Raw genomic sequence first — 27,837 nt, forward strand, 5'->3', positions numbered from 1 at the left:
ATTAAAAACTTCCTCAGAAACATTACATTGAAGCATGACCTGGGAAGCTACCAAGCCACAAAACATGCTTTATGCCTAAAAGGCTGTGCTTTATGGAGATAGATCTCCTGGCGTAACTAACGGATGGGTCTTTGGCTGTCTTTACAGCCTCTCATTTTAACAGCTTATAAACCTTTTCATGAATAGCTAAAGGCACTGGATGTTTATAAACAAATGTTAATGGTAGATAAATGGACCTGACATTTAACTCAACTTTGACTTGAAGAATCTATCTAATGACCCTTCTGTTATACTTACTAGCTGGCAGATCAATTTGCTGCAAGGCTTGTAGACTTTGACAGTCTAGAACATGCAAATGCTGAGCAAAGCTGCAGTCTTACAATTATTTAAGAACTGCAATGCAGATTGAGCCTCAGTATGTAAAGTGTAGGGTACTGGACCATGTGTTGATTGAGTGAGTACAGAAAATTTAATTTAAACAAAGTGGGCAATTATAGTCCCACAATTGGTGATTACCTGTTCCACATTTATCTTTAGTGATCTCTCTCTCCCCTAGGTTTCCATCATAACACAGATTACTTTTGCCTTTAAGATGCTTTGCAGACCTAACATTTTATTTGTGGCACAATAAGAGCTGCTGGATATTGATGCTAATTGACTCCACCTGTCATCAAACAAAATTGTACCAAGAATCAAATCTGCTGTAACAAACTCTGTAGAAAACCATTTATTGTAAGACTTCTATTATTTTAATAGTAAATGCTGCAAACAATGTTCCCTCTAAGCTGAGTTAGCATGAGCTAACTCACAGATTTTTAGCCTCCAGTTTACACATTTTTGTCTTAGCTCAGGAAGGATGACCCCAGAGCACAATAATTTAGGCAGGAGCTCACAACTTTCATGCCAGTAGCTCACAACTTTAATACCAGTAGCTCACAAAGTAGAATTTTTGCTCACAAGACTCTGCAATTTAGAGGGAACATTGGCTGCAAAGTAACTTGAACTTGTAAAAACAAGCTGGAAAAGGGACACTACCTGGAATTTCAGTGTGCTTGTTAAGAAATATATATGTTACCATAACATATGAACATAAGCTGCAATCTTGCTCAGTTCAGTTCAGACCTTTATTGGCATAAGAGCAATAATGATTCACAATCAAAAGTAGGTACAAAGGTCTGAAATATAGTTAAAACAATACATAAACAATCAATTAAAATAGCAGCCAATAATACTAATCAAGAGTAGACACCCAGCAATTAAAATACAGTAGTATGCCTAGATTTAATTTTATAGGCTTCTACTAAGAAGTTCACAACACTTGTAGTAATATGGGGATTAACATCTTCTAAAAGGTAGGATAGAATTTTCCTTTTAGTAAATTCATTGTGTTGGAGATATTCAGCTAAAAATTGTCTACATTGTGAGGCCAGGAGAGGACATTCTAAAATGATCTGGGATATAGAATCAAGGACTCCTAATTCACATGGACATAATCTGTTTTGGAGAGGTATCCGTTTAAACCTACCATAGAGAACTGCTGATGGGAAGGCATTTAAACACGCCAAAGTAAAAGTCCAATGATGGAATGGGGAGTCTAAAGTAAAAAAATAATGTGGTATCTTCCCATGTCTTTGGGATATACCTAGATTGGCTGAAGAGCAAACAGGGGAATGTGAGGGGAACACTTTTTGGTATTCGGGATCCATAAGCCTTAGTTGGATTGCTCTTAAGATATAAAAGTCGTCACATAAGAAAAGAGTGTCCACCTCAATACCAAGTTTTTGTAGTTTGTGGGTAAATGTAGAAAGTCAAGTAATGCTATGCCTGTTTTTCATTAGGTAGTGTAATAAACTTCCTGAATCCGTTCTGAAATAAATTTTTAACCAGAACTTAAAAGCCATAATCCAGACTCTGGTTTCTAAAAGGTGTAAACCTAGCTCTGCACAAATGGATGAGTAGGGGACACATTTGGGAGCACCTAAAATCTGACAGCAGAATGATGATTGCACATTCTTCACACAGGGACTAATGGCTCCAATCCACAAAGGTATTTCATATAGCAACTGAGGGAGGATTTTAGCATTGTAAATTTTCAGAGCTGCTGGAATGAACTGGTTACCTCCTAAGAAATAGAACTTGGGAATTACCTTTAATTACAACCTTAGATGGCCAACACATCGTAATAGAGCTGTAAGTCTAGTAAGATGTTCTCTGGTGCAATCTTGTTTAAAATCCCATTTAAATAAATTGGATTTATCTACAGAATTGCAGTCATAACATCTACCCCATAACTGCTAGCAAACTTATGAAAGGAAAAAAGTTGTGCCAGATATTTTTTATATATAAATAACATCTATAGCACTGGTTTCATATTAACCTTTTTCTATGTTGAAGTACTGCAAATAGAACTGAGGACTATAAAGAATCACATGAGACAGAGCAGTGCTTATCAATACAAATCAGTGTAGTGTAGTGATCTGTGTGTCAGATGAATACATGGAACATTTGGGTTCAAATCCTTATGAAACCGTGAATTTCATTCTGGTTCAATCACTGGGTGCTTTCGCATGGTGACTCTTTGCAAGTGGATTTTGCTATTCTTACACATTAAAAATCCAGTTGCAAAGTGCGTTATTTAGTGTGTGTTAATAAACCAACTGTCTCTCAGCCTAGCCTACTTCACAGAATTGTTGAGAGAAACAAACTGCAGGCAGAAGGGTCTGATAAAAAAAATTATAGCTAAACAGTCACTTGGGACAGAGATGGGGCTCAGTTGAAGGTTTAAGCATCTCTCAGCCCTGTATGCTATGCTTTCTCAGCTTGGATATTTTAGGTACCTTTTTAACATTATGGACAGGTCTGGTGGAGCGAGTTTTCTTTGGGTTCATCTAATGGCACTACTATAATGTTTAAATGTTGAAATCCCAGATGTGGAGTAATCACTGAATTTACTGGAGATGTTTTTGGTGGGTAACCAAAGTTGTGAAGAAGAAGCAGCACAGAAAAAGCTGTTGGTTTGCTTGTTGTTTCTTGCAGTGAAGTCTAGGGTCACCTTTGACCCAATTACCCAGAAAGTGCTATGGAAGGAGGGATCCGTCTGATGATTTTCTCCCCAAGTACCCCAGGCTGGTCAGATGAAATTTGAGGGATTTCCCCCACTGATCTCCAGTAGATGTGGCAATTGTTCTACTCATTGCTTCTGAAGCACTGTGGCTTTTGATTGTGGTGAAGGTAGCTGTCACCAAGTAAGTGACCTAGAATTCCTATGCAGAGAAGCCCTCCAACCTTTTTATAAGGGAGACCTATGTGATGCTGCTCTGCATTCTAACAGTAAGTTACTGAGATGGCTTTTTTATGTAGATAGCAGTTAGTTTGATAAAAGTCTCTTTGGAAAGTTCTGAATTTAAATAGAGACAGGGTCTTAGAAGGCACTTGGCTGTTTTGGTCTGTTCCCCTTTCTCCAATTAAAGCTTTGTAAGCAGAGTCCCTGGGTGTAATGAAACTTTCTTTTTTTATTTCAAATAGGGATATAATCAAATTATATGTAAAAAATTGTTAATGAACAATGTGGACAATTACCAGGTCTTTTGAATTATTCTGTTCTTGAGTAACCCTACTTATATCCCCACAAATCCATATTTTGCAGTTCCACTATATTTTAGTCATTATCCATGTTTTAAAAATCACCCTTAAACATCATTGTATCAAATAAATTAACAAATACGGTTAGGGTTGTCAGTCCCCAGGTCCCAATGGGAGATTCCCCAAGTTTTGCAGACTCCTCCCTGCTGCAAGCCAGGTGGGGGGAAGCCCCACCACAACAGTTACCATGTGCCTTTCAATCTTGGTAGGCTTAGAAGAAGCTTGCAAAGAACTGCTTGTGTTTTGAAAGGAGTGTGTCCCTTTAAATCTCAGCAGGACAACACTGAATGAGCAGGCAGAGCTATGTGGATCTTCCTGGTGAGTGTGTGAGAAAGGAAGCCAGCACAGTCCACCTGTTTGTTAGACATTTGTTTCAGAAATTGTTTGTATGGATAGTAACAGATTCCCTGGGAGGTACGTGGGGTGAGAGAGCTCTCCAAGAGCTGCTCTTCAGCAGAACAGCTCTGAGAGAGTTATGACTAGATACTATATATGAAAATAAAAGACACTACTTGCTCACTGTCCTACAGTCTCAGTTAGAAAAAGAGCAATATAGAAAAAGAGAAGACATCGGATGGAAATTATGCACTGTAATTCAGCAGCTACTTTTCCAGAAAAATATCAAGATGGCTAGATGAGCATGGAAATTTGCATTGTTTTGCACCCCCATACGGAATAAAAAGGCAGACAAGGTAGTTAGAAAAACGGGCCACTTTATTAATATATAACACAACATGGCAAGGTAAATTGAAATAGGACGAGCCCTGGGGTCACAGCCTGACCCCGCCAAGTCCTACAAAGGGCGAGCCACCCTACCCCCGGTCCCAGCCATACAACTGTGGCTAGAACCGGGCCGACAGACCAAACATGCCCTCCCCTTACCCTCGCCCCGATCACCAGAAGGGGGCGACCAAGGGGAGGCATGAAACCCGATCCGTATTTCAGGACATTGAGCCGTGAAGCCCATCTGCCTTTCCTACGGATTGCATGCACAACACAGGTGCCTAGGCCTGGGTGCTCACCAGCAAGGTCTGAACCCCTTGCAAATTCTGCCAACGCAAATGCCAAGCCTCTGCTTAGGCATTCGTGACCCCCGGGAGGCCCAGAGCCTCCCAAAGACCTTGCCGCAAGTCTGACAAGAAGGCCCGATTTCCCACATCGGACAAATGAACACCATCTGGCAGATATAACTCAGACCTATCCACCCTAATACAAGGGTGCGGAAGGAAGGTGCCCAGACCTTCGTCCAAGGCCAACCGCAGGGCCCAATTCGCCTTCCTCCTGGCCCACTCGATCCCAGCCGGGTTCCAAGTGGCACACCAGACTCTGCAAGCCAAAATAGCAGACCAAATGATCCGGACTTCCTCACGATGACCCGCAGGTCCACAATCACCTGCAAAGACAAAGCTTCCCCCTTCAACAGGCCCAGGTCATTCCCACCGAGGTGGATGACCAATATGTGGGGCAGGGGACAAGCCCTTCCATCAAATAACAATGGCAACAGCCCAGACCATCTGAGCCCACGTTGCCCCAACCAGTCAACCACAGCCCACTCGCTCAGCCCTAATTGCGAGCCAACCGACGATCTTCTGGCAAAGGGGGCCACCCAAAAAACCATGCTGTGCCCGCATGGTTTTTTGGGTGGCCCCCTTTGCCAGAAGATCTCAGCCTCCCATGACAAGCCACAGCACCTGTAATGCAGATACAAAACAACAACAAACCCCTTTAAGGGAACAACAATGGCCGCACATAGGCACAATAAGCCGCAGACCTCCACCGTCCTACCCGTTGGATGGTTGGTCCCGGATATCCCATGGCTGCGGCAGTCGACGCCGCCCCAATCCGAAAGGAGTCGGTCCCAAACTTAGATCCCCCCAATCCTAGCTTGCTCAGTGCCCGAGTGGTCACTGACCAGAATTGGTATTTTGTGAGGGAGGCCCACCCTCATGGTGGAAAAAGGGGCCTTGCGCTGTCCCCCGGACCTTTACATATTCCGATAAGGCTTGAACCGGACATAGCCCTGGCTCAGCACAAGGGCCAAGCTTAATTGTAGTGCCCTTCTGACGTTGATCCGTTTTGGACCAGTGTACTTGCAGCAAAACATGTTTCTCCATAAATAAAACGTCACCGCTCTGTAAAGCAGTGTCAGACGTGTCACTTCTCGACGACTGCACAAGCTCGCTAACCCGAAGGGCTCCGAAAAATGCCGTGAGTGCAGCCGCATGGAACAAAACGACCTCATAATCTGAGCTGCAAACATCAGGCCAAACCCCGCCCAGACCTCGTAGAATAGAAGGAGATATAGGCTGCCTAGTATTGGCCCTTCGGCCACGCTCCCTGGACCAACCCTCGAGCATCTTCTTGATTCTAAAGTCGTTCCCGGCAGCCGGGTAGCTCTGAGCCTTACTAAAAAACGCTAAAGGCGCCAACTGGCCCCGGATGGATTTAACCCTCATACCCTTAGATTTTTGCAGTACGCAAAACTGCATCAGATGTGCAACTGGGATGGGCCAAATGTCTCCCAGCCCCGAGGAATTGCAGAATACCTGAAACTGAGAAGCTGCGCGGTCATAAGCCCTCCGGGTGCTTGGAGCCAATGCTAAGAGGATTGCCCTACCGGCTTCAGTCTGCCAAGCTGCCAAAGGTCGGGCGGCATCCCTGACGGGTGAGGATCGGCCTCCGGGGCCAGCAGGCGAAAGCGCTCCATCTGCTGGCGAGACAGGGCGTCCGCCACTCCGTTATTAACTCCCGGCACATGCTTGGCTAAAAACAAAATATTTAAATGGAGGCAATGTAGGGTAAAAACCCTGACCAGGGTCATAACTGATTTAGACTTAGAGGACAGTGAGTTAACCACATGCATAACCGACAGGTTGTCGCACCAAAAATGTACGACCCAGTTAGCCAACTGTTCCCCCCATATACAAACTGCCACTACAATCGGAAAAAATTCCAAAAAGGTCAAATTTCTGCAAATGCCGCTACGATGCCAATCTTACGGCCATTGCTCCGCGCACCACTGTCTCCTGAAAAAGACGCCGAAACCGGTAGATCCAGCGGCATCCGAGGAAATTTGAAGGTCCGCCTCGATCTTCATATCCTCCCTCCAAAAAGACACCCCGTTGAATGCCTCCAAAAACTTTCCCCAGACTTCCAAATCACTACGCATGCTCTCAGTTATACGCGCCCTATGGTGAGGTAAACGGAAGTTCACCATGGCGTTGCAGAGGCACCGTATAAATGCCCTACCGGGGGCGACAACTCAACAAGAGAAGTTTAGGTACCCTACAAGCTGCTGCAGCTCCAGGAGTGAAACCTTTCGTTTCGCCTTTAATGCAGTTAGTCTTGCCCTGAGCTGGTGAACCTTCTCGTCTGGCAACCGAGAGGTCTGTTGCAAAGTATCCAGCTCGATGTCCAAAAATGTGATGAAGGTCGCTGGACCCTCCGTCTTCTCATGAGCCAGAGGTACCCCAACTCACTGGCCAGCCGGGTAAAAAGGTCCAGCAGCCATGCGCAACGCCCTGAAGCGGGCGCGCCCATGAACAGGAGTCGTCCAAGTAATGTACGACGTTGTTGCGACCCGCCCTGACCCTCAACAGCCACTCCAAAAATGAGCTGAATCGCTCAAAGGCGGCACAGGACACCGAGCATCCCATTGGTAATTCTCTATCCACATAAAAATTGCCCTCAAACTGAAAACCTAACAACTCGAAATCCACGGGGTGTACCGGTAATAGCCGAAATGCGGACTTGATGTCGCATTTTGCCATTTCCGCCCCTAACCCGCAACCCCGTATAACTCTAACCGCCTGGTCGAACGATGTATAAATAACAGAACATAGGTGATCGGGAATGCTATCATTCACCAACCCCCCGGAGGGGGTAAGACAAATGATGGATCAACCTAAACTCCCCCGCGGCCTTTTTTGGAACGCCTAATGGGGAGACCTTCAAATTAGGCACTGGCGGGGCCCTAAAAGGACCAATGACTCGCCCTTTGGCGCATTCTTTTGCAATTTTATTCCTTACCACTTGTTCCATACCTACAATGGAATGCAAATTGGAGGCCGTGGAGGGGGCCCTGGGCCCCCTGTACGGGATACGAAAACCAAATGTAAATCCCTCCAACAAATAAATCCTGTCAGCGACCCTGGGATAGTTCACAAGAAATTGCTCAAGAACCCTCAGCCGAATAGGGCTGGGACCCTTTACCCAGAAGTTGTGAACCACTGTGGCCCCCGGGGCACTTGGGCCCGCCTTTCGGCTTTGCCTTGTTACATGCTGTAAAGGCGTGGGAGCCACCACATAGCGGGCACTCATGTTTAAATTTACATGACTTCCTGGAACAGACTCCTTGCGAGGTATACTCCCAACACAACAGCCGGGGTTGAACCGGCTGACCCGCCGTGAAGCAGGCTGATGGGGTACTTGTCTGTCTATGAACTAAATGTCCACTATCCGCCCTCTCCTCAAGATTGGGCTTAGCCGGAGCCATCAGCTGTAACCACAACTGCTGGTTAATTTGATCCCACGGTAACAACGGGTTAATGGCCGCCCTCATGCGGAAAGTCTCATTATACTGTAACCAGGCCGGCCCCGCAAAGTCGGTGTAGGCCCGATATATAATGTCACAGTATTGAAATAAGGGGGCTGCCCTACTTGGCTGTGCCCTGGCAATAACCCCCGTGTAGATGAGAAGAACTGGAAGCCAATTGGCCCAGATTCTGTCAACCCTCTGACGCCGAAGCTTCTCCTTCTCTTTTTCGTCCAATTCGTCTTTGCTCTTCTTTTCTAGCTCCCCGTACAAGAGGCTAAAGACGTCTATGTATTCCCCTCGCAGGATCTTCTCCCTTGTGGCAGGGGTGAGATGGTCCCCCAAAGGCATCCCTGGGTCTCCAAAGGGGATGGATAACAAGGGGACGGACCCATATGGGTTATGTGGATAGCCCCAAGGATTGCAAGTCACGGCAGGCTATCCAAATGGATGAGCGACTGGTATTTGGCCGCCCCCAAGGGAGAACTCCAGCTGTTACCGCTGTTGCCGTAGGCCCTTGAGCGGCCACCACCCCACCCATGGCTGAGGGCACCTGACCCCACCCCACCTGCATACACTGTGCCTGCCCAATCGGGAAACCACCCATCGCCCATGACGGTCCAGGCTGTGCTGGGGGCGGCCACTGCCTGCCCTCAACCGGCGCGGACACTTGTCCCAAACCCCCAGTCTGCTGAGATACACTCGGGCCCCATACCCCCAAGGCCAATTTGCTTGCTGAGAGGTCAGAGCCACCCTACCTTCGTCCACTGCCGGTGTCACTGCAACCGCCACGGGTTGCACCATCTGCTGCCGGTCTTCTGTGTCCTTCTGGTCACCGCCCTCCTCACACGTCGCCACTTCCCCGACCGAATTGACCTCTTGACTATGGTCAGCCCTTGGCTTGGAGACCATATTTTCCTGTAAAACAGAAAGCCTAGACAGCAACTCTCTCTCAAAGGTGAGAGTCCCAGACCGCCTGGTGGCGCTATGGCGCTTGGGCCAAACCGCCTGCGACCCTGAAGCCCCCTGGTCATTCTCCATCACGCAGACCCTATCCAGTATAGCCTGTCTTATCACAGTGCTATCGAGGTCCTCCCCGGGGGGTGGGGGGGTCAGCATTTTTCCGCTTTGCAGCAGCCTTGGCCAGCTGCTTGCCCTTAGAAGGGCCCTGTCCCTTCTTGGGGCCCATCACTAACTGAGATCGCCCACCTGCCCAGTTCCCAGATAGTGGAAACTCAGTGGGGGGAGTACTGGTGCAGACCCCTTACCACCAGAATGGGGGGTAGGGGGGGCTGAAGAGCAAGAAGGGGGGGCATAAGCCAATCTAAATGAAGGCCCACCCTCCCTGGTGTTCCCTCTTCTCGGATCAAGTAGTCCCCAAACACCCCTTAAAAGGAAGACCTGAGTTTTCTTTAACGCAGTCTAGGTCTGCAGCTCGCAGCAGCAAAGACCAGTCTCACTGCCCCCTGCCACCCCAACGAAACTCAATTGAGGGGGGAAGGGGAGGGAGAAGGCAAGGCCTGGCCCTCCAAATAACCCCCAGCAAACCCAACATGCAAGACACCCTGGCCTGACGATGCAACGACGAACACGCCGCTCCCGCCAACGCTGAACCTCCGCCGCTCGGATCCGGGATGTGATTGACAGCTTCGCCATCCCAGCCAGCCATCCGAAGCCACCTCAGGGGCTGACGCAGTCCCCAGACGCCTGGTAAGCTGCCTCCCGGCCCAACAGGCAATGACGCAGCTCCGATCAAGCAGCCGATGTGCTGCTGATCCGGACCGATGACTCCCCGCGACTGCACCAAATCCCACACCAAATCCCCCGGATGCCCGGGAAGGCAGCCCTTTCATCTGGTCGGGGTTGCAAAAAACGGCCCCGCAGCGCGCAGCCGCTTTGCGGCGCGGCAAGAGTGGGGCTGAATTCTTTCTAAAATAAACAGAAAGGAAGTGACATCAAAGGCATTATTGGTTTAAGACTATTCCAGGTGTTATCAAACCTATTCTGATTACTTTTTTCACCTTGTTCTGTTAATGTAAGCCCCTTCTTTGTGTAGATTTAGAAATTCATATTTATTATTACTCAAAAGGTGAACAGGGATAATTGGGGAAACAAAGATTAGTGATAGATGACAGAGCAGAAGACAGAAGTATTGCAAAAAGGTATTCTTCCTTATCTACATACCACAATTTTATCTCTTCTCTTTCCAATAAGCTTGCAGTGAGAACACTGTGTACTTAGACAAGAGATTCTTAAGGTCTCATTATAATAATAAAATACACAACATTTCTTTGAAAAAGGAATGAAAGTCTTTTACCTGCATGACACTTGCAGTCACACAATTACTCACAATATAATAAGAAATACTACTCTCTCATTTCTAGTCCTTTTCACAGAATGACAGATGGTACTTCTGATATTAGCCAGTTGTTAAAAAGATACCAATATAATGTGATTGAATTATAGAATATAATAATATTCCTACACAAAAAGAAAGTAATATGGGGTGTGTGAACAATGTAGTGATAAAGGTAATAAGTTCATGATTGCTAATTGTCAAGCATCATAGAATTCCACTGGTAATTAATTGTTTTAGGGTCCTCCATAAAGCTGGTCTGTGAAATATCATGGAGAACCAAAGTATGTTAGCTCTGTTATTCTTTCTCGCTCCCCCTTCTTGCTTTATTGCTTGCAAAGTAGAGTAGAAAGAAATGAAACTAACTTGAGAAAGAATAATCAACACCTTCCCATACATTCCTGTCTGGGAGTGTGAGACATCTGGGGAAAGCAAGGACAAGATACTGATAACATTGTGAGAATGTAGACATTTACGATAGTTTATGTGTTAGAGCGTATCCTTCACCCCCATCTTTGGGAATCCTTTGAAGTATGTCTTAAAAGTATTATATCAATGTATTTTTGGTATCACTCTCAAGAACCTGTACCAAGAGAGCATATCAGTCTATCAATAAACGTAGTTTTGTATCCACTCGACTCGTCATTGAAAACTGCATGCTTGACACTAATTGCATGTAGAGCTATTAGTTAGGGAATTACTACACCAGGTCACTGACATTCAGGTCCCAATTCTTGTGAATCTGACATGTTCACATGTGCAACTATTTGTAACAATATTCAACATGAATTTTGTTAGGATGTCTGATATGAAGGACCTCACTTAACAACTTGATTGATTTGTCAGTGTGTAAAAACATATTTTTTTTGGAAAACCTTTCCACAAAAGCAGACAGTTTCAGCCACCATATATAAAACTAAACATAGAACTACAAAATAATTGTGTACCTTTTACTAACAGCACAGATAAAGTTGGTCTTTTGCAGGACAAATATGAAACTTTAATTATTTTAATTTGATAATGCGGCCCCTTCCCGCCCACTCCACTTTACTGATCAAAAGCAGAAGGGGATTGTGATCACCTTGGGCCAGTGCTTGGAGCAGGGCATTTGCCCAGTGTTTGCATTAAAACAGTACATGGCCGTGCGGGGTGATGAGTTGGGTTCCTTTTTTTTTGTCATGTTGACGGGTCACCGTTGACCAAGTTCCAGTTTTGGATGATCACCTCTAGGGCCTTAGAGAAACTGGGGTTGGGAGGGGTCAGTTTTGGTACCCATTCTTTTCGGATTGGAGCGGCTTCTACTGCTGCTGCTATGGGGTATCCGGGACCAGTTAGCCATTGGAGGTCCATGGCTTAAAAAAGTTATGTTCGCCCATTGGACTCTTGATAGGGTCGGGATATGGGCGATCTTGTTTCCTTGTTTCGTTCAATTGGTTGTTTTTCTGTTTTTTTAGGTGCTGTGGCGTGACCTGAGAGGCGCAGGGTTTTGATCTCTGGCCACAGCATGGTGTTTTGGGCGGCCCACCAGGCACGGCATTCACCAATTGGATCTCAGTTGGGGCTCAATGAGTGGGCTGTGGTCGAGTGGCAGGGCCAGCGTGGCCTGTGGTGGGCCGGGCTCCTGCCACTCTTATTCCAGGGGAAGATCGGTCCTCCACCTCGGTGGCAACGACCTTGGTTTGCTGCAGGCCATTGAGAACCTGCGGGTCATACGAAGCAGGTGGCCCGAGGTGCTGATTGTGTGGTCCGCCATTATTCCTCACAGGGTCTGGAGGGCCACATGGGATCCAGCTGGGATCGAAAGGGCCAGGCGCAAGGCTAACAGGGCGATCAAGAAGGCGCTTTGTCAAGGCCTGGGCATTTATTTGCCGCACCCTGCGATAAAGGCTGAGTTGGCGGACCTGTATCGGCAGGACGGTGTCCACCTGTCCATGACGGGTAACAGGGCCTTTTTACATGAATGGCGGCTGGGGCTTCTGCTGGCTTTAAGCCAACCGGTGGGCACAATTGCCTAAGCTGAGGCTTGGCATTGTGGTGGCAGGAGTTTTATTCGCTAGTTAGGTAACCAGTGAGAACCCTTGGTTTATTCCCTGTTTCAGGGAATGTGGCGGGATGGAACGGCAGATGGACTGTACAGCTCTCTGCTGGGATGCCCGCTATAGGGTGCCCTTCTCTGGCAAGCTGCTCTGGAATATGGCGCCTGGCCAGGGGAGGGTGCACCTGGCCTTTGCCGGCCTGGCATTAGCCAGTATTAATCGGCTACTGCCAGGGGCTGGGTGGCTCGCCCTGCCGGACAGGGAAGGGTCAGGGGTCTACCTTGGCCTGTCCGGCTATTTAGGTTGCCGTGTTTTTGTTCAATAAAGTTGTCCTGTTTGTTTACCCATACATTTGTTTGTCTCATTCTTCCGACTGGGGGGGGGGGGCAATGCGGCCCCTTCCCACCCATGCTGCTTTATGGTGGCTTAGGATGGGTGCCGTTTTTGCCTCCCCGGATGAAGTAGAGGCAAACAGTCCTCCCTCATCCGGGGATGATGAAGAAGAAGATATTGGATTTATATCCCACCCTCCACTTCGAAGAGTCTCAGAGCGGCTCACAATCTCCTTTACCTTCCTCCCCCACAACAAACACCCTGTGAGGTGAGTGGGGCTGGAGAGGACTCTCACAGCAGCTGCCCGTTCAAGGACAACCTCTGCCAGAGCTATGGCTGACCCAAGGCCATGCTAGCAGGTGCAAGTGGAGGAGTGGGGAATCAAACCTGGTTCTCCCAGATAAGAGTCTGCACACTTAACCACTCTCACCAAACTGGATGTCGAGGGGGGCGTGGTTCGGGGCTTTATAAGCCTGGACATGCCTTCTGTGGTGCAGTTCATCCAGGCTTTTTTCGGCCCACCCTCCCTCCCAGCAATAGTACTTTGCCCTGTGAGTTTATGTACTGCTTTTGCCTGATGATAGCATATAAGATCATGGTTGATCTCTTATCCAGTGAGGAACCATATTCTGTGTTCCTTGGCTTAATAAAACAAGCAGGAACAGAGCTGGTCCCAGAGAAAAGGGCTCCTCACCTGGGTCTGAGAGTTAGCAGAGCCAGGCCTTAAGTTGAGATACACATCATATGGTTAAAATCATTTGGCTTCCTAATATTGTTCAGAAAAAGGACAGTGGATCTGTAAATACATTTGACCAGGGCTTTTTTTTTCTGGGGGAACATGATGGGATAGAGTTCTGGAACCTCTTTGTGGAAATAAAATTCTCAAAAACTGTTTAAAAGTTCATAAGGGGCCCCTGTGTGTTTCTCCTTCATTTTCCTCTTGAGAGTTCTGGCACTTCTTTTTCCGGAAAAAAGCCCTGCATTTGACACACATCACTGATAGGGCTGCCAAGCCCCCAATATGGGTGGTGGATGCCCCCCAGGATCCCATTCCCTGTCACTGCTTGGAGCATTCTGACCCCCTGATGGACTTCCTGATGGCACCTGGGTTTTTTGGCCACAATGTGACACTGAGTGTTGGACTGGATGGGCCATTGGCCTGATCCAACATGGTTCCTCTTATGTCCTTATGTTCAGAGGGAAATTAAATATTAAAATATTAAAAATTCACCAGGGTCACCCATGCAATGATGGAATACCCAGATGTAACATCACTCAGTAAGTATCAATGCTCCCTCACTAATTACCTGCATTCTTCATTACCTAAGTATCTGTAAGTTTTGCTAAAATTTCTTTTTACTAGCATGGTAAGAAAGAATGCCAATCTTTTTAAAAATGTGAATGTTAGGATAATGTCAGTAATTAGTACTGTAGCTCATAAGGACAAATAGTGAATGGAAGCCTAAATACTTTTTCATCTTTGAAGAAACCATCAATGGATCTCAAGATGCGGATGCCAATAAACAGCCATTAGGATGTTTTGCAGTATTCGCTGTTAATCAAGCATATATCATCCCTTATCTGTCAACCACCTTTCTGAAAACCTGATATTCCATAACACTGGTAGTTTCAAAGCCCCACCAAAAGCTTTAGAGGTCCTAAAGCATCATATAATGGGAACAGTTGATGGGGGATTCCCATTCCCTCCATGCTGCAATTATCAGCATCCAGAACAGCTTCTATTGTAGGATGGAGTTCAATATGATCTTGCAAGACTAATTTTTCCAAGCTGATGCTGTGATCTGCAGGATTCAGCATGTATAGCTGATTTCACAAACATAATGGATTCATTAGTCCAGTAATGGACTAGCATAAATAAAAATGGACTTAGTAGAATTCCACTTGTGCAAAACCTTATGCAATACCTAGAGCAGGGGTGTCAAATATGCGACCTGGGGGCCAAATCAGGCCCCCAAGCAACTTGCTGTTATCTGCTTCCTTCTTCCTCTTTCTTGCTTCCTTCTGCATCTCAGCTTGCTTTGCAAGGCTTGCTCAATTGCACAGGAGCTACTGAGCAAAACCTCAATTTTCTCCATTGGTTGAGGCTCCTCCCTGGGGGAGGAGGGAAAGACCCAGAGCTTCCAAAGTTTCCTGGGTGTCATGGGAGAAATACAAAGAAAGCACCTTTAAGATCAACAAGTGCTAATGTGTTAAGTATGTTTTATTTTAAGTTTTTTTTTAAAAAAATATTTAGTTATATTTGTCTCTGTTCTTTAAAAAGTTTATATCTTTGCTATCTAATCGTAAATAGGTACACACATGGTCCGGCCCAACACAACCCAACAAGGTCTCGTTTATGCCAGTTCCGACCCTCATAACAGATGAGTTTGACACCCCATCCAAGAGCTTTCCTTCCTATACATTATAGTGTCTAGAAACTGGCTGTACAAGGTTTTGCACAGGTGATAACTTAAGTGGAGATACAGTAATTTGAACTAGCACAAGTAGCTATCTTTCTTGTGTTTCCACTCATGCAAAAGCTCTAGAACAAACAGAATTTTTGTGCTGGATCCAACCCAATAGTTGCTCATCCTGATAAGAATTAGTGGGCTAAATGGAGCCTTTGCAATCTGTACCTGCAGTTTGCATATCTGGTCTTGCAGCCTAAGAGTGTGCCTAAAGAAAGTAAAAACTTTTCAAGATAGCAACTGGCATTGCATTGCTTGATCAGAAGCTTGGGAGACAGCCATACAGTTGACTAGTCTATAGCATTTTCCTGACCTGTTATATCTGTAGAATTGTAGACCTTGTAGAATTTTGTTAATTAAATTATAATATTGACCTTCTCTATTGCACTTTTATCCAAGAAGTCCTTGCTTCCATTTTATCCTTACTACAACCTTGTGAGGTAGGTTAAACTGAAAGAGAATGATTGGCACAAGGTCAACCTATGAGTTTTATGGCTGAATAGGAACTTAAACCCAGGTCTCTCCTAAATTAGTACTCTAATCACTCAACTATGCTGACTTTCACTGTCTTTTTTTCTAAAGAATACTAAAAAAGAAAGAAAAAGCCAAAGGAATGCCAGTCTTCAAATAGTGTGATTTTTCAGTTTCCATTCATTACTGAGCCTTTTGAGGATTGAGATTCCTATAATATGCAAAACATAAAGTGGAACTATAATGAGCTGCAAGCCAAGGTTTAAATAAGGGAGATGTCAATGTATTTCACACAGTGTCCTGCTGGTTCCACAAGAACAGTCACAGTAATTTGAGGATATTCATTCTCATTCTTGCTGTCTTCTAACAGCAGAGGGAAAGGCAACAGGTATTTAATTTTAATTTAAATGAATATGTTAATCAAAATAAGGGATTTTAGTAAAGATATTTTGGAAAAGTCCTACAGGATTTTTAATAGCATGTATGGTCATAAAATTTTAAAAATTGTACATATAGCCACACATTTATATGAGCAAAAATTTGAGCATAGATTGAATTATGAATTAGTAATAATTAAGAAATGAAATAATAACGAAGAAAGACCAAGAAGTAGTTCAAACCTCCAAGAAAGCCATCCACTTCAGTATGCTTAAGGGGGTCTTTTACATATTTGAATAACCAATCCACATGTTACAGAATACACAGGTTGGATCCTCACCCTGTGTATTGTGTAAACTGACTGCAGGTTTCACCAGTGAGTCAAATAGCACCCCCTAGATTATTTAAAGTTGGGAAAGTGACATGGAGGATCTTGAAGCTCCTTCTTCATGCACTTTGCAGTCTTAATCAGCTATGGGCACCATACCAGTGGCGTAGCTAGGGCTTTGGGGGCCCGGGGCCCAAGATTTATGTGGGCCCCCCTATGTGTGTGCACGCCTCCAGAAACAGGATATGATGTCACTTCTGGTGATGTCACTTCCGCAAGATGGCCACCACTTGCGAGGGAGCCCTGCTGGAAACAGGAAGTGATGTAACTTCCCCAAAATGGCCACCACTTGTGGGGGGGGAACAGGAAGTGGTGTCACTTTGGGGGCGGCACCCCCCCCCCAAGATGGCACTGCTGGTGCGATCTAGGTAATGTGATTGATAACCTGATTACCCCACCACACCATGTGACAGGGAGAAATGCCACAAGCAGCCTGCTGGCCCAGCTGTTCCCCTTGTGCCCTGAACTTGTGGGACTTCTATATTAAGCAAGCTTACAAGAAAAACAAGGAAAACAAAAACAGGCATACTGATGTGGTTTTCAACAAGCAAAGCTATAAGGAGGTCCCCATGGAACGTCTAATCACTTAGATTTTCTCCCAAGCTAGGATTTCACTTGCCTTTATGCTAGTTGCTACTATCAGATCTTTCCAGGGATCCCTGGATGTCCCATAAGTAAGAATAAGCCAGTCAGCTATTTGTTAAATGCAGTTCTTTATCTATAACTTATAAACATATAGATACACACAATGCAGGTTAAGATGTAACACATTACTGTTTCAGATGTTATGGAATAAGAATCAATTAAGGGGCTATCTGAGGGGTAGCTCAGGCAGTGTCAGGTGACCACTAGCCAGAACTCCAAAGTCCCTTAGTAGCTCTGCCCTTTTATACTGTTCTGTCCAATGGGGTCCGGGAAGCCCTCTTGACTGTAGTCTATCAGGTACTCCTTGCATATCTCTGGCTCAGTGAGTATTTTATACTGACAGTGCCAACTCTATGTGTTGCTTAGGAGGCCTAGGGACTTAAAAGGGGCCTTTCCTATCCTTTTAGAAGGACAGGCCTATATGATTTTATATATGGCTGTATAATTTAAATGGCTATATCTGTTATGTAGGTGCATATAGCTTCGATTTACTCAAAGCACTTCAATGTATATGTAAGGCAAGGCTGAGACTCAGTATATCTCTATACCATAGCTGTAATGTAGATAAGCTAACCTAAGAGTATGGTGTTGCCCTTTCAACTTTCAGGCACTTCCTGGCTGGGAGACTACTTCCCTGTATCTGATTTCTCTGTAGGGGAATTCAAAGGCTGTATGTTTTAGTTGTCAGGCAGAGCACCTCTCCCCCACAAAAAAGCTCAGCTTTGCAGGGTTTGGCACTGCTTCCATAGCTGCTGTATCAAGGGTGGCCAAACTGTGGCTCGGGAGCCACATGTGGCTCTTTCATACATATCATATGGCTTGCAAAGCCCCATTGGCCAGCTTGGAGAAGGCATGCCTCTTTAAATTACTTCTCCAAACCAAGCCAGCTGGTGGCTTGGAATGAACTTAAAGTTAAAGTTGCTTTCTTTTCACTTCTCTCTTCCTCCTCCTCCATCTATTTGCCTCCTTCCTTCCTTGTGGCTCTCAAACATCTGATATTTATTCTATGTGGCTCTTACATTAGGTAAGTTTGGCCACGCCTGCGGCTGAATAATGCACTTTAGCAATTATTTGCAAGTGGATCTTGCCTTTTCGAACACAGTAAACATGCAAAATAGCATTGATAATGCATTATTCAGTGTGTGTGAAAGCACTGCTGATTTGCCGTCGTCTTCTACTGTGCCCGGGGCATTCCTTTCCTGTTTTCCTGCCCTAGTGATTCTCCCTGACTCAGGGGTGGCTGTCTTTGTTTCATTGGTTTTGGCTAGGGGCAGGATGCCAGCAGGGCTCTTGCAGCAGGCACAAGTGACTTGGTGGCAGCAGCTGCCAGAGGCTCCAGTGGCGCAAAAAGCCACAAGGCTGACAGGTCTAATGGTGCCTCTTGCAGCAGCCGAAAGATGCCTTTGGGTTTGGGCACCACACTGCACGCTCCTTCCTCTCCGCCCATGCAGTGTTAACAGCTCCTCATTGGGAAGGACCTGGAGAGAGATTTCTATGGCCATGGCAGGGGTGGCTTAACTGCGGCTCAGGAGCCACGTGTCTCATTCACACATATTGTGTGGCTCTCAAAGCCCCCACTGACCTATTGGCTGGCTTGGAGAAGGCATTTGTCTCTTTAAATCACATCTCCAAGCCACATCTCTTCACTACCCGGCTGTTTGGATGGTGTTTATTGACGCTACCTGGTTCTCCTCTTTCCTCCATGTTATGCTCTGTGATTTGCTGAGCTGAATAGCTCCATGACCTGAAGCCTTCGGGACAGATGGTGAATATCTGGACCAGGTTTTGACAGAAGGAGATTGCATACCGACACGGATCAGGAGGGGATTAACTTTTGGAACTCACTGCCACTGGATGCACTGATGGCCTGCAGCTTAGATGTCTTCAAAATCAGATTAGTCTAATCCATGGAATAGAACTCCATCAGTAACAGTTCACCATGATAGCTAAATGGAACTTCCATGTTCAGAGGCATTGTATCTCTGAAGGTCAGTGGGTGGGGGAGATTTTGGCCTCTGTGTCCCTACTTGTGGGTTTTGGGGGGTATCAAGTCGGCCAGCGTGAGGAACAAGATGCTGAACTAGGTGGACCCCAGGTCTCTGCAAGCTGTTCTATGTGGCAGTGCTAACATATTGGATAAACATCTGGAGCAGAAGTCCATCAGTGGCTATCGGAGAGTATTGATGGAACTCTCTGTCTGGGGCAGTGATACTCTGTATTCTTGGTGCTTGGAGGGGGCAACAGTGGGAGGGCTTCTAGTGTCCTGGCCCCACTGTTGGACCTCTTGATGGTGCCTGGTTTTTTTGGTCACTGTGTGACACAGAGTGTTGGACTGAATGGGCCACTGGCCTGATCCAACAAAGCTTCTCTTATGTTCTTATGTTCAACCTGGTAACTGTTCTTGGCAAAGGGCATAGAGTGGTGTTTGGTAGCTGGACTGCTCTGGGACTGCCCGGCACTTGACTAGGGAGAGAGGCCAGAAGGGATGCTGTGCTTTTTGCAGTAGAGGACCGCCCCACATAATTGTGCACAGCTGTCTGCGGTCTTTTTTAGCAGGGCTGAGACAAATTTAGACCGGGAAAGAGAAAGAGAAGCAGGGCAAGCGAAGGGACACCTTCTCTTGAAGGATATGGGGAGCTGGTATGTGGGAAGAGAAGGACTGGGAGGGGCTTCTTAAGAAATAAGCTGTAATGATAGCGTGTGGGACTCAGCATGGTGTGGGGAAAGGGGGCAGAGGGAGGGTTGCCAACTGGCCTGGAGAAAGATGCCTTGTCCCTTTAATAGAGGCTTAATGAGATGTTATTTACCAGGTGACTTTATCGACCTGCATGTCATGAAAAGCTGCAAGGGCCCATTTCTACACATACACCTCTATTAAAGGGATGGGATGTTTTTCTCCAGGCCCACTGGCAACCCTTCAGTCCCCTTTTGTGATACTGGAAGTCAGAGTTCTCCAATGCAACTGATGGGCAGAAAGAAAGAAGCCCCAACGTACTTCGAGGTTTGTCCAGTCTGAAGAAGCAGAAATATACCCCGCCCTTCTCCCTGAATCAGAGTCTCAGAGCAGCTCACAATCTCCTATATCTTCTCCTCCCACAACAGACACCCTGTGAGGTGGATGGGACTGAGAGGGCTCTCACATCAGCTGCCCTTTCAAGGACCATTCTGTTGGGGCAGAGTCTGGCTTCCCCTCCTCCCTCCAAGGTTGCCATCGATGGGGAATGTGGGGTAGCATAGGGTTGCCATCTCCAGACTGGGAAATTGCTGGAGATCTGGGGATGGAGCCTGGGGAAGATAGGGACCTCAGTGGGGCACAACCATCAAGTCCACCCACCAAAGCATCCCTTTTCTCTAGGGGGACTGATGTAGTCTGGAGATGAGCTGTAATTCCAGGGGATCCCCAGGTCCCACCTGGAGGCTGGTGTGCCTAGCTTTCAGCCCAGCATGTGGTCTCTTAAAATCCTTGTTATGGCCACTGGACAGACTCAATTATTTTTCACTGCAGCCACGTTTCAATCCGCCTCCTTCTACTATCTTGCAGCCTTCTTCGCTGCAGGTTTTGAAAAGCCAAAAAGCGGGCATGTTTCCTGGCTACTTTAAATAAGCAATCGCTATGACAGATCTCATTTTCAGATACTACTGAAGCTGTGATCGGTGCTACTAACCGGGAATACATTTAACCTTCCATCTCCCAAAAGAGGGCATTTTCCTCAGGAGGGACACGCGCACAAGAGGACATGTGTCACGTCCCCCCCCCCACACCAAAAATAAAGCCATCTGCATCTGGTCACTCACCCCGTTCTTAAAGGGGGGGGCGCCCCTTCGGCGAGAGCCCGGGGAGCGCGCGCCTGTCTGCTGCAGGCCGGCTCTCCTCCTCCCCCCCCCCGCCTCCTCCTTCCCTTCGTGGGAGCGGACTCCTGCTTCCGCCCGCGCAAAGCAGCCGCGGCGATGTGGCTCTCCTGGCCGGGAAGCCCCGGCCGGAACACGCTGCTGCAACTCTTGGCGGCTCTTGTTGAAGCAGCGGCGCCCCAGCAAGTGAGAGAGAGGGGGAAAAAAAGGGGGAGGGGGGAAGGGAAGGGAACGAGGAGCCCCGACGTGCGCCACACCCCCTTCCTCCGCCGCGCGCGCTCTCCCTCGCTGTCGGGCGCCTGCATTCTTTTTCTCCCCCCCCTTGCAGCGCAGCAACATACACGGTCATTGTTTGGGGGGCCCCCTTGCCAATGTGGGGACCCCTAGACCTGGGGCGGAGCGCCCTCCCCGCCCCCCCCTCCTTACGCCACTGCACCATACACAGACATGAGAACCCACAGCTCATGTCTAATTGTTACAGATAACACAGGGTTGAAACTCTGTATAGAGGGTTGTCAGGTTCCCCTTTGGCAACCTCCCATCTTTCACATACACAGAGAGTGCTGTAAAAATAATAGGAGAAAACAGTGATAGAATGCTGTGGTATAATTTCTGGCCAAAAACCCAGAAATGACAATTTCCAGCCAAAAATTATGCTGGGGCTAGCATGGTGTCGTTCCCACCTATTTCTACCCTGCCCCCAAGTCTAAGGCCAGTCGCCAGCCAAAGCATGACAAAAAAATAACTGGACATAGCTCGTATGCTGTGTAACATGCAGAAGCCTTCTTTCAGTGAGCTAACAATGGTAAAGGTAGGAACAGACACGATGGAGCTCAGTGTTGGAAAAAGAGGTTGGGCACTCCTGTTTTTAACTGTAGATCTACATCTTTCTCCACCTGTTGGCCACTAAGTAAACATGAATGATATACTGTAAACATACTTTGAGATGTCTTGCCTATTCTCCTGTTGCTTTCAGGATCAGGTCATCACACTGTGCCTTTTTACTTGATATTATGGGGGGAAAGAGGAAGAAAGATAAGTAAAGCTGCTCTCCGGAGGAAGCCACCCTTCTCAGAAAAGATCTGGTTCTGTTTTGAAATGATAATCTCAGAGAACTGTATCACATGTTATCTTCAACATTTGAATCATCTCCAAGCTTGATATTTTCACTTTCTAGGGAACTGTTGGAGATAAACAGTCTAGTGATTGGGATGTTAGCTTGGCTTTGAAAGCTGATTACCATTTTTAAAAATAGAAATGTGAAGGAATATATGTATCACTTCTGAGTAGTGGAGTAGGGTAGCAGAAGGGGAAAATAGTGATGCTAGAGAAAAATTATAAACCTAGCTAAAAATTATAAAACTTTCCTGCAACCCTGCTTGCCTTTAAGAAGTCATTGCATACTAATGGAAGTTTGATCTGTGATGCAAAAGGTGCTTGAATTGAAGAACTCATATTTTTAGAATAATGTACTTTGAAATAAAAACCACTGTCATATTTATCACTAAGGTTGCTCTTTTCCCTTCCTCATCCTAATGGCATTGTCTGAATGATTTTCTTATCATGTATGCCAAAGCAGTACAGAAGAGCTACATGCACAAAAGAGATTGCAGATTTTGTAAATCAAGACAGGGTGTTTTTTTTGCCAAATCCCAACATTCCACATGCCTATTGTGTGAATGCCTTGCACTGGAGTGTGCCTGCAATTATTTGATACTATGGTAAGAACAGCAACACAATACCTATTTTTGCATTTGTGCAATGCTCAGTTAAATTAATTATAATATGGGGAAATGAAAACATTTTAATGGATGGTATGACAGTTAAAGCTTTTTGATTTTATCAAAAATTTGCATACTGATGGAGTGTTTTGTGAAAGCAACAATAGGATGTATATCCTTTCCCCTGAAATCTATTAACATAATTTTTTCCCAAAAATAATTTTTAATTTTTTTAAAGTATGCTATGTAGATGTTTATAAAGATAATAGCATCAAATCTGCACAGAACACAGACCTCTCTGAAATCTAAAAACTGATTAAAGCAGATTAAAGTCATTGAACAATAGGGTTCAACTTTGCAGAGCCCCAAATTAGGGGAACTCTCTGTGCAGCCATGCTTTTTCTACTAATTTCTAAAATGGTGGTCAAGTGGCAGCCTAGCAGGAGAGCTCTGACTGCCCATTGCATTTTTTTAAGATGGTCTACATTTTCCTGCTGTTACAGTCGGGAGCTTTTTTTGTAGCAGCAACTCATTTGCATATTAGGCTTCATCCCCCTGATGTATCCAGTCCTCCAAGAGCTTACAGTAGGCCCTGTAAGAAGAGCCCTGTAAGCTCTTGGAGGATTGGCTACATCGGGGGGGGGGGTGTAGCCTAATATGCAAATGAGTTACTGCTACAAAAAAAAAGCCCCAGTTACAGTGATGGATTACCATAAAAATTCTTACCTTTACACTGAAAACTCTGCATCTGCCATCCTTCCTTGTTGTGGTCTGTTTGCTTCCATTCACAAAGTGAAAGTGGCTTCCTTTTCAGACCCCTGGCCCCATCCCTTTCTTTTGGTCTACCATTATTTACTACTGAAAAAACTTCATGGGGGCTGGAGCAGCTGTGACACCCAAACTGCAGCGGAGTGAGTGCTGCCTGTCTTCTATAAAACTCCAAATTCAAATCTAATTAGGCAAACAGAAAGGATTCTATGGCTGATAACAGACAGCTTGCAGCTGCCCCGAAGAAAGCTGGCCAAAAGAAGAGTGCCCCAGTGCTTCTGGATGGTGCCAGAAGAAGGGGCAGGCCTTGGATGGCTGGGGAGCATGTGGAATGCTCACACATCCCACTCACAGCTCCCCGGGCGCTTGTAAAGTGCTCTCCTGGCTTCCAGATGGCCAGCTGCCACCTCAGAGCTGCCCCAGCAAAAATGGATCACTTTCCAAATGGTTCTTTTTTGAGGCGGCTGGAGCATCTCTCAGGATGGGGTAAGTGTGGGATGGGGGCGGCCAGCAGATGTTGCTGTGTGTCTGGGTTTTTTGGGTTGACTTCAGAGGCATCTTTGAGTTGACCCAAAGTGCCAGTCTGTAATCAGTCTATGGGCCCGTGAACAAGCTGCCCCAGGTCCCTGTTTTCCCAGCCATAGGACTTCCAAAGAACAGAAGGGCTGTACACCCACAAAGGAGGAAGGAAAAAAGAACTAGATCTTTCTGTGGCTTGTTTCCAAAGATAATCAGCTGAAAGTATTCTCTGTCCCTCCCTTGCAAGGTTTTGACTGGAAGGGAGAAATAATAGAAAAACATGAGAACATACCATAGCCAACCAACTATACCCAAAGACAAAATAACAACACATGGATTGTTCAGGGTTGCTGGGTTGTAATACCTAACATTTTCAGATTTGTGTTACCAGAAGCAAAATCATGGTAATGACCTGAACCAGTGATTTCTGCATATATCTTTGGCATGAGCATTTAATTATGTTTATCCCTAGTGGTCAGGTTTAGTTGCAAGGTAACCAGAACTGGGTCAGACTGAACTGGGCTGAATTTTGCAATCAAGTTGTGCAGGTAGTGTGTTTCCAGGATTTCCCTGGTGAACCTTCCTCCATTAAGTGACATGACAGTGGGAGGGGGGGGCAAGGACCGGGAGGCCAAAGTAGCCCTATCCACCACTTTGGCCTTCCCATCCATTCCAGCCCCGCCCTCCTCCCCCCGCCTCCATCTTTGCTTTATGCAAACCAGGCAACAGCCACTGAGAGTTCCAAGGGCATTCTTTTCATAAAACAACATGCATTATTTGCTATTTTGGAGACTTTTAATAACACTGGGGTTTTTTTGTTTGTTTTTTAAAATAAGATTTCAGATTTTTATGCAACACTGTGTCTTCCTTCATATTTGTAGAGAAATCTGCCTGGTTTGATCCTAGCTCCATTTTGAGGATCTATCAATCATATCCTATATGGTGCAGCTCAGAAATAGATACATTGATATTTTTCATCACCATACAAAAGTCACGTTTTTATGGGGAGATACAAAATTGCTTATTTACATATGGGATAGTCTATCTGCTCTGTATAAAGCAGCAGTTTTATGTGACAGTTCCATGTATGCATGCAGCAGAGCTTATGGCATGGTTCATCACAGGGAGAGATTTCTCTGTGGTGGTTGACAGTAGAATGAAACCATCCATATGATGAGCAGAGTGTACATAATAAGCCAATTGATAAGCCAACCATTTGTAACAGCTATTTCAACATCTGGTAGTTGTGAAGTGTTGATGTATTCTGTTTTGTAAGAACCCATATAATACCAACAATATTAGCTAAGTATCTGCACTTGCTTAGTTATGCATGTGTTCTATTCCATTTAGTGTTGGGGTATATTTTTGCTATGTGAGTCTTCAACCCTAATAACAAAGAATCATCCTTCTTCAAATGAGTTTTGGCCACTGTGAAACAGTATTGGACTAGATTGGCCTGATCCAACATGACTTTCTTATGTTCCTGTATTCTTAAACGCTGAGGACATTGTGCCTGTCTTGTAATATGCAACCAAGTCTCTTGACTAGGATGTTAGTATTTAGAAAATGATCATGTTAAGGGGAATAAAAGGTTAAATACAATTTAGGCGGATGGAGAAAATGAAGCACTAAGCACAATTCTAAGTTGGTACAATAGAGTCCTCAAAACTAACTGCATTAACCTCTGAGAACAGGAACTGAGAAGTTAATTATAGTTTACAAGTAATTGACAGTGACAAACTCATGCAGCCATTTAGAGCAAGATTGCTGTCAAACTTATACAGTCTATTTCCAAGTCAAGGGCAGAACCTGAACATAATGGAAGATAAATGCTAGATGGAATATAAGGAAAGCCCAGTCCTTGTAGGGTCATCAATATTAGAAATATGCCACCAAATATAAATATTGGGACAAGTAGCTTAATGGACTTCGTTGTGTGAATGCAAAAATATCAATTAAAACAAATAACACAATGCAACTACATGAGATAAAGGCTCAGTTTCCATTACCAGGAATGAACTGGATGTACAAAGTAACCCTTCAATTAGTATTTAACCCACAGTATCTCTTGTGTGAATCTGCAAACATAATAAAGTGAATTTGACATTAATATAAAAAGTTGGCCTTGTGATCTGGTAGCCATGTCATCATTTGTTTTGTGATCTGGTGGCCATGTCATCATCATGCAGATGACATGATAAAATAAAGGCCAAAGGGATTCAAAATAGAGGCCAAAGGGATTCATTATGAATGAAATGAAATGCTGTTTTCACAGTCTCTGGCATTAAGGAACTCTGCTTGGTATGACAAGAGAATACAAAATCCTGAAGTTCCATATGTTCCCCAGAGAGCACTGCGATCAAGTTCAAAAATCTTCTTGAAATCCCTGGGCCAAAAGAAACTAAATTAAAAGCTACCAGAGAACAGGTGTTCTCTACAAAGGCCCCCAATGGTGGAATCAATTGCCGGAAGAGGTGCGGGCCCTATGGGATCTTAACCAGTTCTGTAGGGCCTGCAAAACTGCCCTCTTCCAGCTAGCTTTTTAAGACAGAACTCCTGATAAGATCAGTAATACCGAGCCATCATATATGCAATTTGACTGTATTTTAATGTCATATTGTTTTATTGGTTTTATTGTTTAAATTATTAATTATATTATCTATTGTTTATCTGTATCACGGTTTTACCATGTCTTGTTAGCCGCCCTGAGCCTGCCTAGGCAGGGAGGGTGGGGTATAAATAAAAGTTTATTATTATTATTATTATTATTATTATTATTATTATTATTATTATTATTATTATTATTATTATTATTATTATTATTATGTCATTCAGTTTAGCATCTTGCATGCTCCATTGAATATGCATTGCTGCCACTGGTGGTAATGCACTAAGCTGTGCTTTTTGTGCCAGCTTTCAGACCACATGTTGTTTACAGGGCTGGCCCTAGACCATCTGGCACCCTAGACAAGGCTGACTTCTGGCACACACACCCTATACTGATGCCATCACTGAGTCACATGGGGGGTGCCCAGTTGGCACCCCCAGAAGACCGGTACCCTAGGTAATTGCCTAGTTTGCCAATTGTATGACTAGCAAATTCATTTTTGGAACTGATGATAGTAATGGGCAGTGGACTGAATGACATGTAATCTACAGACCACTGCAACTATTATCCAGTAGGTAGTCCTAACCAGAGTTAATGTGAATTATGCCATAGGAAACATAAATAGGCTTAGCTTAGTTCTGCTTGGGCAACATATTCTACAACACTTAGTGTCTTCCTTCATAGTGCCAGAAATTGCTCAAGATCTACAATTATGCAGTTTTTTCACACTTCCACTTGTACAAGGACCCTGGCACATACAGAAATCTTCTGGTGTATTCAAGTCTGTAGTTTCAGCTTTATCCTATACAAAAGTAGTAGGGTGCTGTTAATATTTATGAATATAATTTCTGTAGAAACTTAACAGAAAAATGGTTCATCTAGGCAGCTGTTCATATACTATCACCTCATATTAACATGCAGGGCCAACAGAATCAAGCTATATTAATAACAGTAGGAGGGAGTTATGAAGATTAGCTACAGGAGCATTAGACTGAGAAAGCAGTTAAACACAGGACTAGAATCCAAGAGGCAGGAAGTGTTCTTAGGACTGGACTGTGAGAGTCCCCCATGTGTCTCTTCTTCATATGACATCCACCACAATATCACCAAGCTAAGGGTCA

The sequence above is a fragment of the Heteronotia binoei genome, chromosome 4, assembly GCF_032191835.1.
Source record: "Heteronotia binoei isolate CCM8104 ecotype False Entrance Well chromosome 4, APGP_CSIRO_Hbin_v1, whole genome shotgun sequence".
NCBI classification, from domain to species: Eukaryota; Metazoa; Chordata; class Lepidosauria; order Squamata; family Gekkonidae; genus Heteronotia; species Heteronotia binoei.